The sequence below is a fragment of the Paramormyrops kingsleyae genome, chromosome 16 (assembly GCF_048594095.1).
Source record: "Paramormyrops kingsleyae isolate MSU_618 chromosome 16, PKINGS_0.4, whole genome shotgun sequence".
Classification (NCBI taxonomy): Eukaryota; Metazoa; Chordata; class Actinopteri; order Osteoglossiformes; family Mormyridae; genus Paramormyrops; species Paramormyrops kingsleyae.
Window position 1 is genome coordinate 10,419,922 of NC_132812.1, and position 13,666 is coordinate 10,433,587.

A 13,666-nucleotide genomic window follows, 5' to 3' on the forward strand; every position below is an offset into this window, starting at 1 on the left:
GATATGTAATATTTGTAGTAAAATGTTGTGCAACTGCCAAGCCTGAGCCTCATTACCACTGGGCAGAGTGGAGGCTCTCGTGCTGGGGATCTGTGCCAGCAGCTGGAAGGTTGCTGGTTTGAATGCCGGGAGTGATTTTACTCCATGAAGCCCTTAACCTGCAATTGCTTTGTCCTGGGTATGATGTTAACCTACATCCAGCCCTATAAGGAGGTCCTCCAACTTACAGGGAAAAACTTGGAGGTTGGTGGCAGGATTGGCACTCTATTACCAGAAAAAAAAACTCATACTGGTCTATTTGGACTAGTGTGGTGCTGAGGTATCACCTGCCACACGGCTGCACTCAGGTTCTCATCCCTGAGGTGGTTTGTCGTGTGGTGGGTGTGGCTGTGCGCTGTAATCAGTGCACGCTCCATACCTCCCTCTCTCTCATCACCGTGTCTCAAGGCTGAGTCAGGACAGAGAACTTTGTCCGCATCACAGGAAATGCTCTCCCTTGCTGGCGATGCGGGAAGAATCCTCTGCAGGACCCATTTGTACCTTGACGGCAAAATTCAACTCACCTATGGCGCTTGCACTCTCATCCGGTATGTATTGTATGTTCTAGTCACTCTTTGGCTTCTACATATGTTTAGAAACACGTGTGAACATTTGTAGGTGATTTTGTTTAAATGATGACTACTGTCTGCTGGCTCTGCTTCACTTTTATGACCCGTGTTTTCACCATGGTGTTCAATGAATGAGAATGTGTTTAGAGTGACTCAGGTGACCCAGATCTGCAAATTACATCTAACTAGGTGAGCACTGTCTAACGTTTTGGAGTGACTGAATTTTGGTAATTGGCAGTTTTGTTCAAAGAATGGGGCTTAGTGTTTTAGCAATTCAGAAATACTGTAGGTATTCATATACGCGATGGTAATAAATTACTAAATAATAAATATTCCATAGTGACTAAAAGTTTAATTAATATAATATCCAAAGCATATGTAAAGATTCAGTAAAACTGGTTTCCTCTTAAAAGGTCATTCATCTCATGGATTCCCTGATCAGATATGACAGCTTGTTTTCGATGCTCTTTAGAGGCCAAAACATCTGTGGAATTAATGCTCATCATCACTGATTAACTGAACAATAACTACCAGTATGACACACATCTATGGGCATCAAATGACAGAAGCAAGCAAAACTATGCAGGATTAGCAATAAACAGATTCTGGTGCCTGCAAACCAAGGTGAATTGTGAAGGTGAATATATACGTGTGACTCACTAGATGGCAGTAGAGCACCAGAGAAACTCTCCTTTTTAAAACAATCATGTTATTGGCCATTGTAAACTTTTCAATCAATACAAAATTCCAAGTATATGGAATAACATTTTTTTTTTTTAAATCACACTTAAGGCAAAAACGATGATGCAAACAATGATCCTTTAAATTAATGGAGGATGAAAATGTTCACAGAGAGCACAATGCGTACAGAAAGAACAACTTTAAATGACAAATTTAAATAGTAAAAGCTGAACAATGGTAGGACAGAATGTGTAAGAGAGAGACATATTAGCCAAACTGTGGCTCATTTCCTTGCAGGATAAAGAGGCTAATTTTTAATGTCCAGCCTGACAGGAAAATATGACATGTGGTCTGAGCCAGGCCTGCTGGGTAACTGAAGCTGGGATGCCCAGGGCGTCGGGACGAAATTAGATGGGGGGAGGGGGGGTGCAGTGGAGTAGCGGAAGAGCGAACAAAAGCTAAGGTTCCGGCTATTTTCAAACACTCAGAGTAAGAAGGAAACCAGAAGATTCCCAGAGGGACAACAGAGCTTTACACTGTCTGACAATCGCTGGAAAGGGGTGGGGGGGTTATTAACCCATTTCGGGGAGATCAAAGTACACAAAGTACACTACCTGTGTCCCTCAAAGAAAATAAATCGTCTGAGCCGTGACCCTATCAGCAATCTAATCGACATCCTTACGTTTGCGGGTTTATGTATAGAAAATAATCGCCTCGGAACCTCACTCAGTGTTCTGAATCCATCCAGCCGACACAAAAATCATACTGACAACTCGTGGGGGGTGGGGTGAGGTACTCAGCTGCCAGGGACAGAACTGGCTTGAAGGTTCTGGAAAAGTGCCTGAATAACAACTCCCCCCCCCCCCAAAAAAAAGTAACAGATAATGAAGCCGAACTTTCAAAAGCTCCCTCATGCCTACAATGCTGCAGCTACTTCGGGGGTCCTGTTCTTCTCACTGAGTTGGCATTAAAACACTTAAAAGTGTCGATGGAGACCTTTGCTCTTCTGAGAACATGCGCGATGGACCTCGGCTGCTTCGTGAGCAGGAAACTCCTCGCAGGTGAGCACAGATGGTGTGTTATCACGCCTGATATTGGACCACTGGAGGGCAGAGAGTTTCCAGTCTCCAAGGAAACAGCCTCATATCCTGCTTCTCCAAACAACTCTGTGCTTCAAATTACTCTGCTGCTAAGGACCGCACCCTCACCCTCCACGCACAGTAAATTCTGTCCTTATTCAGAAACGCCGACATTAACAAATTGCAGAAGGACAGCCAGTGAGGGATGGCTTGTGGAGCAGAAAGAGGAGGCAAGAGGAATGACTTCAGCTGATGACTGCTTCACAAAGACGGCTTTGGTTTTCTGCTCGACATCACTCTTCCTGTTTGGAAGGGAAGTGAGCAAACTCACCTCCCGGCTGTTTTTCTAAACCTTTTAAAGATGATGCAAGCTTTAGAGTAAGAGTTTCCCCCCAGTATTAATGAAAACATACCCTTTGTTCATTTTCTTGGTTGAGCAATTACCAGAATTAATCTTGAAATGTGTGGAGGCGTTTATATTGAAATGGGTACTTGGTATGCACACAAGACAGGGAAAGTGAAACAGGGCTTTGTGATGTCAAATGTAATACAAAGTCAAAATGTCACACCTTCTTTGAACACCTGGATAACATTACATGCTCTAAAAACAACACACACGCACGTACGCACGCACACACGCATGCACGCACACACACTTTTTTATACCAATGTCCTCTTTAATGGTATCTACAGGAATATATTTTCACAGGTAAACAGTTCATTTACTGACCCGCGAATGAGAGTCTGTCTGTCTGTCACAGTGTTTTTCTTTTTGTGTTATGATTGAGTAGTGTTTGTGTTATGACTCTAGTGGGGTGTTCTGTATTAAAACAACTATAAATGGCTAAACAATGCAATGGCTAAATGATTAAACAATGGCGAACATTGCAATGTTTATTTAACCCAGTAGGTTGCAGATCAAGACCCAGGATGTGTCCTGATGTATTAACCTAGAGCAGTATTTCACCTGCTGTAACCCACTTTGGCTAAATGATAGCACCCCAAAAGAGCACTTCTATGAATAGTGATACAATTAATCAACCAATGTGTTTGAATTCCAAAAAATGAGACTTACAGTCTTTCTCGATTGCTTTGAAGCATATCCCAAATGACAACTAACATTTGCAAAACAACAAGTGTCATTCCCACAACATAATTTCACTTTTGCACAGCAGAACATCATTTCCCATTGCTTCACACAAATTCCTGAATATTTTAGTAAATATAAGCTAATGGTTTTGTACAATTGTCATCATTTGACACAATTTTCAGTTGATTTAGTCTTGTTGGTCAAAATAGTTTTCAACTGTCTGTGTGCATTGTTATACTTTTGGTTCCCACCGTACGTGATGTTGTTCTTGTATTGCTATTTTGCTGTTTTGTGTTATAAAATGCTGTGAAGAAGTTACATGCCAGTGAACTTTATATACTGTAATGTACTGTAGAGCCTTGCAATGTTGAAGCTGGTGTCTTGGACACGAATAAGTATCAATTGGCTAATGAAAAATGATCAGTCAGTGACAACGAGAAAGTGGGAACCGACGGTCCCTCAGGTACATACTTACACTGACATACTGACAATATATCTAAGCATCATGATTAAAACAATGCTGGCACTGACTAATTCATTGGTGTAATTATTCGCTTTTGAGACGTGAGTTAATTGTTTTAGGTAAGTTACAGCCTTTTGCAGCTGTGGCAGTGTTGTGCTATATGCATGAACTGTTCTGAGAAATGCCCTTTTAGTCTTGAGAATGTTAAGTATATTACATAAAATGTGCCAAAGCAATCCAGAAAAAGTGTAACATTGTGAAAAGCCTCTCTGATTGAATAATGTCTGCAGCAAAACGACGAGTGTGTGCATATGAACAGAGAGACACACAGAGAGACACACAGAAACACACGGAGACACACAGACACACAGAGACACACAGACACACACAGAGAGACAGACACACACATAGACACACAGACACACACAGAGAGACAGACACACACAGAGACACACAGACACACACACGCAGACACACAGACAGACACGGAGACACACAGAGACACAGACACACACAGAGAGACAGACACACACAGAGACACACAGACACACACAGAGAGACAGACAGACACAGAGACACACAGACACACACAGAGAGACAGACACACACAGAGACACACAGACACACACAGAGAGACAGACACACACAGAGACACACAGACACACACACGCAGACACACACACAGACACGGAGACACACAGAGACACAGACACACACAGAGAGACAGACACACACAGAGACACACAGACACACACAGAGAGACAGACAGACACAGAGACACACAGACACACACAGAGAGACAGACACACACAGAGACACACAGACACACACAGAGACACACAGACACACACACACACACAGACAGACACACAGAGACACACAGAGACACAGACACACACACACACACACAGAGACAGACACACACACACAGACACACAGAGACACAGACACACACAGAGACAGACACACACAGAGACACACAGACACACACACATACAGAGACAGACACACACAGACACACAGAGACACACACACACACACAGACACACACAAGGAGCAGCATCCCTTTGATGTGTCAGAGGGTGCAGTGACTCGCTCCTCCAGAGTACGTGTTGCCATGGTGTCCGGCTTCATGCTTTTGTTTCAAGGCGCTTTAGCTTTTCATCCTGTGTCGTATTTATTGATTCTGATTGCTCCTTTCATAGGTTGCTATTATATATATATATATATATATATATATATATATATATATATACTGTATATATATAAATTGAGTTTAGTTAAATACAAGTAGTGGAATGGAATTAAAGCATCACTATGATAGCTTTATTAGGATTATAATTAAGCTAATTATTTTTTTCATAACAAGTCTCTGTCTTTCACTGTCTCTCTCTCCCCCTCTTCTGTTGCTCCATCTATCCCACCGCTTCTCCCACGCTGTTCTCTGGGTGGTGTTCCGCTATCCCATCATGTCATCATGAAGTTTCTTTTGCCCTTTTGTTACCCCCGTGACACCATTGAAAGCCCCCCCACTGCCTTGAATGCCCGTTTGATGTTGCCTGGAATCGCTCCAGCTCACCATCCATGTCACACCACGCTTTCCCTTCCACCCGATTTCCATCGCAATGGGTCCAAAACCGGCAGCCGTGTTGCTGTCCTGAGGGTCACAGGCAGAGAAAACATCTATATATATATATATATATATATATATATATATATATATCACCGAAGTCCTGGCAGATGGCGTACGTGAGGAAACCCAGAGGGGCCCGTTTTCCAGAAACACGAACACGCCACAGATGCTTCAGGCTACCCCAAAAAACTCATGGCAGTAAAATGTCTAAAATGACATAATATGAAAGGATGCAAAGCTTTCCTGCGATTGGCTGCAGACCTGCCCAGTCATACTCTCTGGCTTCTGTTTCAATGCCTACCTGTCACCAGATGCTGTTTGTTAAGGGCGAGTCACGTGGGGTAGGCAAAATACCATTTCTGTCCTCTGGTTTCACTCTATTTGGCAGTGTGTGGTGGGGGGTGGGGGGGTTAGGGCATTTGTTAGCATTTAAAAAAATCTTTTGTGTTCTTCAGGGACAATGGTTTTTTTTTTATTCCAAAGAAAAGAAAAATGATGCAGCGAAAATACTCTGCAATTCGAAGGCCAAATAGTGGAAGGTAAGTAAAATGATTAATGGATGACGAAATGTAGATGGGTGGTTGCATTATATGCACTGCATGCAGACTTGGATTTCCGCCCCTGTAAACACAGAAGAAGACATGTATCCTTCTCCCCCATGGGTCATTAATGCAGCAGCTGTAATGAGGGTTTAATACTCTGTATCCTGTGAGACTGGTGCCTCTACCAAAGACATAAAGATCCAGGACATTACTCTGTCCCCATAGAGCACCAGACAGCTAGGTTTGTGTCGTCTGAATAGCCCTACTTGGAGAAATGCCCGGCTCAGAGCACCTGCAGGTGCATTTTCAGGAATACCTAGATTTCTACAACTACTCATCACCTGCTCATTGGATAGAACACATGGATGACTTTTACAGATTGATAAAACATCCATTGAATACTTCCTAGTAGATTTTTCACTGTTAGCTGCGGTTCTGTGGATAGGGAATCGATACCCAGACTCATACATCTCCTTTTACTACTTGTGAACGGGTATCTGACATCGGCCTACTGCTGGTTTTCTTGATCAAAACTTTACTCATCATCATGCTAATGCCATCCATGTAATATTAGCTGCATTTTGACCACACACCTAGATCCATGCTTCAAATGTGCTTCCTTCTAGCACAGAGTGGAAGGTTACTTTTATTCTAAGCATGCTCAGATACTCCATCATGGGTGAAAGTAGGCCTTCAGCTAAAAATGCTCCTTTGCATCGCAGACCAAGCATGAAGTCGTAAGTCGCCGTAGAGGTTGTGAGCTCTGTGCAGGTGCGGCCATTGATTTGGCAAAGTTGCAGAAAGTAGTGCTCGCCTGCCAGACCCTCCAATATTGAGAGGCATCTGAGTAGGCTGAGGAGGACACTGATAGCAGGCCTGCGTGTAGACGAGTTGCCATGGAGACAAGCAATCATCGCGGGCCCTTCTTGGTCTGGGAGGTTTTGTCATTGGTCATGTGTTTTGTTCTCCTGTTCAAAAACCAATAATGGACAGACACACACACACCATCACTAACAGAATGAAAATGGCCAGTCTGTATATAGGACTCATGTCGTCAGTGAAATTGACTGTTGTGTCTTTATTATGTGGAATATTTAATGACCACCTCTGGCAGACAAGTGCAGCTCAGTCAGGATCGATGGTTCAATTAAAAAGCCATATTGACAAAAGCCTTCAAGGAATGGGTTACGGCAGAGGGCACTGTTGATTGCAATGTAATATTTTCAGCAAAAATGGGAAGTTTTTGACCTTACAACAGTAAGGTCATAACCTTATTATTCAGAGATTTTTAATCTTCAGTAGAGCTTCAAGTCACCACCTGCCCAGAACCAGGAGATACTTACATGTCTGCTTAAAAGCTCCAAACATCTACTGGTGAGGACTCTCCATGGAGTGACATGACCCTGGAAACAATCTCCTAGTGTTCAGGCGCGAATAGCAACGTGGGAGTGACCCTGGAGTATTCTGAAGAAAGGCAGGTGTATAGAAAACGGTACTAGTCTTACCTCAAATTAATTAAGGCTAATAGGTTCACTTAAAATCACACCAGAAATGCTAGAGGAAATAGCGTTTTGTTTAAAAAAATTTTTTTCTCATTTTAATCTTATTATTTATTATTATTATCTATATTTTCATATATTTTCTACATCTTATATTATTTTTCGCCTATATTATGTATTTCGTTTTAAGCACAATCCAGGAACCAGGTGGATAAAAGTTTCACTACAGAGGTGTAGAGTGAAAGTTTGTGTGTGTGACAAACAAACCTGAAATAATCCGCCCATGACAGGGATAGAAAAACAATCACAGGAGTCCTCGGGTTGTCTGTACGTGGAGAATATCTTTTCCTCCATTTTAGCTTCCTGTCAGCGATACCTGTGGCATTCTAACCCCTAACAACAAGCTGTGCTTTGTTCCTGAAATATCATCAGAAACATAAACGTTCTTCAGAGATACTCCCTAATGAATACGGCGCCCAGACCGAGCAGCCGGTGAAACATAACCACATTCAGCTACTGCTGTTACCCAGATAGCAAAATTCTTTTGGGCCAGATCTGGCCCACACTATTCATTTTCCTTTGGCCCAGATACCGCAAAGAATGACGGCCCTGTGACGGCCCAGACCTGGATTTTCTGATTTGGGCCATAACAGGCCCAGTGACGGCCCAGACATGGTTCTTCCTGATTTGGGCCATAACAGGCCCAGTGACGGCCCAGACATGGTTCTTCCTGATTTGGGCCATAACAGGCCCAGTGACGGCCCAGACATGGATTTTCTGATTTGGGCCATAACAGGCCCAGTGATGGCCCAGACATGGTTCTACCTGATTTGGGCAGTGTTGGGGGTAACGCGTTACAAGTAACGTGCGTTACGTAATAATATTACTTTTCTTAAGTAACGAGTAATATAACGCATTACTTTATAGATTTACACATTAATATTTGAGTTACTTTTTTAAAAAAGTAGCGCGAGTTACTTTTCTATTTTAATTAATTTGCTTAAAAATATATTTTAGTCACGTAGAATCACGCACTCAGTGCTGCTTTGAAAATGCATTCCGAGCTGACCACGCCCACCCTACGGCAATCATTGCGTCAAGGCGGGGATTGGCGGAAGCGCGTTACGTTTAGATCGTTTGAAACATGGCGGCTGGAGATCTGATAAGATCGTTGAATTCATTGGCAGATGAAGTGGAGCGTGAACAGAGAAATCAAACTCAAGAGTTTTGGTCTATTGCAATCAGCTTATAGGCCTACATTTGTTTAGGCTATGTCAAGCAATTTTTCAAATTATAGCTGAAAGATTTATGTTTAATTGGGGATGTTGTTTGTTCTGTAGTACAATTTCATTGTTCTCTAAAAAGTTATTAAACATTTTAAATGTTTAAGATCTGTCTTTTGCCCTAATATAACTTATTTCACAATGGCAATTATCTAGCCTATATTGCACTCTTTATTATCTCATTGGACAGTGAATTTACTTTATGTAGGCCATAGCCTACCAAAACAAAAATAAAAACTTAACAAACACATTAATTTTCAACTTTCAATAATTAATGTTGAGATTTTTTTAAATGGCATGCATAGCTCTGAAAGTTCTGAGAATATTATATAATTCTATATTATTATTCTATATATGTGTTTTTAAAAGAAAATGACCTGCAGGCTTAGCCCATTGAGCCACACGCTGCCCCTTAAGATGAGGTCATAAAGGCTGTTGTTGAATGCTGAATTTCTTAGTCAAAAAAACACGTCTAAGGCCTGAACAACATAAAGCTTTAGCCAGGTAACGCAAAAGTAACTCAAAAGTAATATAACGCATTACTTTCCATAAAAAGTAACTAAGTAATGCAATTAGTTACTTTTTGGGGGGAGTAACTCAGTATTGTAATATATTACATTTAAAAGTAACTTTCCCCAACACTGGATTTGGGCTACAACAGGCCCAGTGACGGCCCAGACATGGATTTTCTGATTTGGGCCATAACAGGCCCAGTGATGGCCCAGACATGGTTCTACCTGATTTGGGCTATAACAGGCCCAGTGACATCATAAAGCACAATGGATACACAATTGATATCAATAAAGTTTATTTTTACTTTTACTATAAACAACATATAAATGCTTTTCAACAAACCACTGATTGATATTTAATTACACTTTACTTTGTAACATCAACAGACAGATGAGGCGTTTAAAGCACTTCACAATATACAAAATATCTAAGAACATGGCCCTGTAAAACTGGTTAATAAAATGTGAAATTTGGGTGGTCAAAAACACACACAAAAAAATCCAAATACAAAACAAGTAAATACATCACAAACAATGGAATTAAGTGTCATTTGCCCTTTTTGCATGTTCCTTCATTCCTCCATCCCTGTCAGGTGCCAACTGAAGCCATCTTTAGAACATAAATCATACCATCAAGATCAAGACAGCACCCAACATTTATAGTATAAAACAATTCCAAAACACATACAGTAGTACACAAATAAGGAGATATGAATCATTATGCCCATGACAGAATATCATGAACAAGTAAACAATATTTAAACAGGGTTGTTAATTTCACCATTTAATTCACAACACGTCAAAGTTGTATGCATATATGTATGCAATCTGAAATGTAATATCTGTTCTGATCTGACATAAAAAAACACTCATTGCTGAACTGTAACTGTCCAGAAGGCTGCTATATCCAATACTGCACAGAATATATGATTGTTCCATATGAATTTCATCCCTGTTTTTTTTTTACTGTGACTTTAATATGACACACAACTTTACCAACTTATGATCATGCATAACTGATAAATCTGTCGATTGATCAATTAGACGCGCATATATATATATATATATATATATATATATATATATATATATATAAGGATATATTTCCATCACTAGGAATTAAATGCACAAAGTCGTAAATTGGACCTTGCGGTGCTCATTTTTAACCAAACAAGTTTCAGATATCACCAGCAACAAAGGAGCAGTGGACTGAAGTGACATGTCCCCCATGAAAAGAAAAAAATAGAAGGTGCAGGTTTGGATTAGCTGTGGCGCGAGCTTTATCACTTCTCAGACAGAGAAATGTCGTTTGGCGTGGGAGATTGTTGTGTTAAATGCGTGTGTCCCACACACAATACGTGAGACTTGAGAGCTCTGCAGATGTAATCTAACGTTAAACATCTGATTTAAACTCGAGAGCCCTGTATTTAATATTATGTCAAGGCGTGTGACTTGTTTGAACCGACTTTTTAAAATGAACGATCATTCCCAACATACCGTTCCGACAGAATCTTAAGCTAAAATCTCTGACTAAAAAGGTTAAATGGAACTTTAAAAGTAACTGAAATATTTCACTTACTACAATTCGCTCGTTATTATTCAAACTGAATCAGCCATCTAAAGTCGATCGACGCCGTCAACAGCCTCAAAGTCCGGTGAAGTTGCAGTGACGTCTAAAGGACATTGATTGGTCTAAACTGAAACGTTAACGCCCACTTATTTCAGGATTGGTTGTTCAGCGTAGATGATCAAATACCGAACGGTCAATAGAAAAGCCCTATACACAAAGTATTCCAAACGGGTTTATATTTTTAAAAGACAAGATTTTAGAGAAGATAAATTAATGTTTTCATTTGTTTTTACTTTTCATTTTTTAAGTAAACATGTCAGATGAAAAATAATGATTGACGATATACCGTAGTTAACAAAAAATATCCAATAAGTTTTAATGGTTTTCCAATGTTAAACAAAAAAATTATCATATCAGTGGGACTGTACTATGTCAACAGCTGGTGCTTGGAGTCTTTTTGTATGTCAGCCATTGGCCCTTTATTGTGTTTCTCATGATCTTTAGTATAGGCTTTATCCCAAACAGACAGTGGTTATGATATAATAGAGGGCAGAGCCTTCAGCCACAATTTTATGCCAGATGAGGGTCAGGTATGGGACAAAGCATTACCAATGCTCGAACAGACCCAGGTGACATCTTGCAGATTTACATATACAACATAATGAAATGAGAACCTCATATATATTGCCTTAGAAAAGGTGCAACGAGAATGATTCCTGGTCTTAGAGGAATGTCTTATGAGGAGAGGTTAGCGGAAGTGAATCTGTTTAGCCTTGAGCAAAGGAGACTAAGGGGGGATATGATTCAGGTCTATAAGATTCTAACGGGTCTGGATGCTGTTCAGCCAAATGACTATTTCAGTATTAGTCTAAATATTAGAACTCGTGGCCATAAGTGGAAATTAGCGGGAGAACATGTTAAAACAAATTTGAGGAAGCCCTTCTTTACACAGCGTGTAGTTAGAGTATGGAATATTCTTCCTGCTAGTGTAACGGAAGCTAAAACCATGGGTTCCTTTAAATCCGAGCTAGATAAGATTTTAACAACTCTGAGCTATTAGTTAAGTTCTCCCCAAACGAGCTTGATGGGCCGAATGGCCTCCTCTCGTTTGTAAATTTCTTATGTTCTTATAGACTAAGACCAGGGGTCACCTTTTTGAAACTGGGAGCTACTTCATGGGTACTGAGCCTTACGAAGGGCTACCAGTTTGATACATTTTTCTTAAATCATGTATAATAAACGCGTTTTAAATGCTTTCTTTTAGATATTGCCATTTTCAAATCTATATAAATGCAAATGTGATTAAAGAAGAATATCAACAGGATAAAATTAAATTTTAGACGCCATGCTCAATGGTGAGTTGTGCTATTTTTAGAACAGTCACCGTGGGCAACTCATGTGGTCCTTGGGGGCGCCCTGGTGCCCACGGGCACCATGTTGGTGACCCCTCCTATAGACTGTAGTCAGAATGATCTTCCATGTTAAGACTAGTTCTGGTTCGAATTTTTTTGAGAATATTTATCTGACATCAGGCCAGAATTTTACGCCAGGTGAGGGCTAGGTAGGACACAAATCATGTTACCAATGCTGAAATGGATGACTGTCAGCCAAAGTCGTCCGACACGCAAAATGCCGACTGTCAGCCAGAATCGTTCGCCGCGCTCAGAACGGTTCTGGCCCAGATTAAAAATGCCGACAGTCAGCCAGAAACGCTCGCCGCGCTCAGAACGGTTCTGGCCCAGATTAAAAATGCCGACAGTCAGCCAGAAACGCTCGCCGCGCTCAGAACGGTTCTGGGCCAGATTAAAAATGCCGACAGTCAGCCAGAAACGCTCGCCGTGCTCAGAACGGTTCTGGCCCAGATTAAAAATGCCGACAGTCAGCCAGAATCGCTCGCCGTGCTCAGAATGGTTCTGGCCCAGATTAAAAATGCCGACAGTCAGCCAGAATCGTCACCGTGCTAGGCCCACAATCGGCCCGCAATTTTTTGCCGTTGCTGACAGTGAACCGAATGTGCCACAACTCAGCGAGAATCGGCCCACATGTGCTTGCTAACTGGGCAGCAGTGCCGGCTTGACGCCAGATCTGGGCCAGACCTGTCTTCTATGTGCCTGGGCCACATAGACCAAACCACAATCGGGCCACATCTGGCATGCCATAATGTAAACAGTGCCATCATTGCCAGACCTGGCCCATATCTGGTTGACATACCACTTGCCATGCCAGAACTCAGCCAGCAATGCCGGCTTGACGCCAGATCTGGGCCAGACCTGTCTGCTATGTGGGTAGTTTGAACGTTGAACTTTTGTTCTTGTTTCAGCGTAAGATTTGCCCTCAATATTACAAGTTGTAGCTTACAATCTGATATTTAACTAATGGGCAGATTTTACAGGCAGTGATTAATCAGCAGGGAGCCAGTCGAGAGTCCGTGGTGTAACGGTCTTCTGGATTTTCTGCTTTTTTTCCTTTGTTGTTCAAAAAAGAAACATCTTTAGAAGACTGCAGCAAAGGTGCATTACTATACCATTACGATGAGAAGGCCATTCTTACTTTTTTACCACTGTGTAAAGTTCTTTACCAGTTATTGCATCATACTCTCAGCATATAAATATTTGAAATTAGTGCAATATGGCTACACTATTTCTTTCGGTTGAAGGATACTGGAATACCAGACTGGGAAACCCATCTCATGAAATATATATGGAA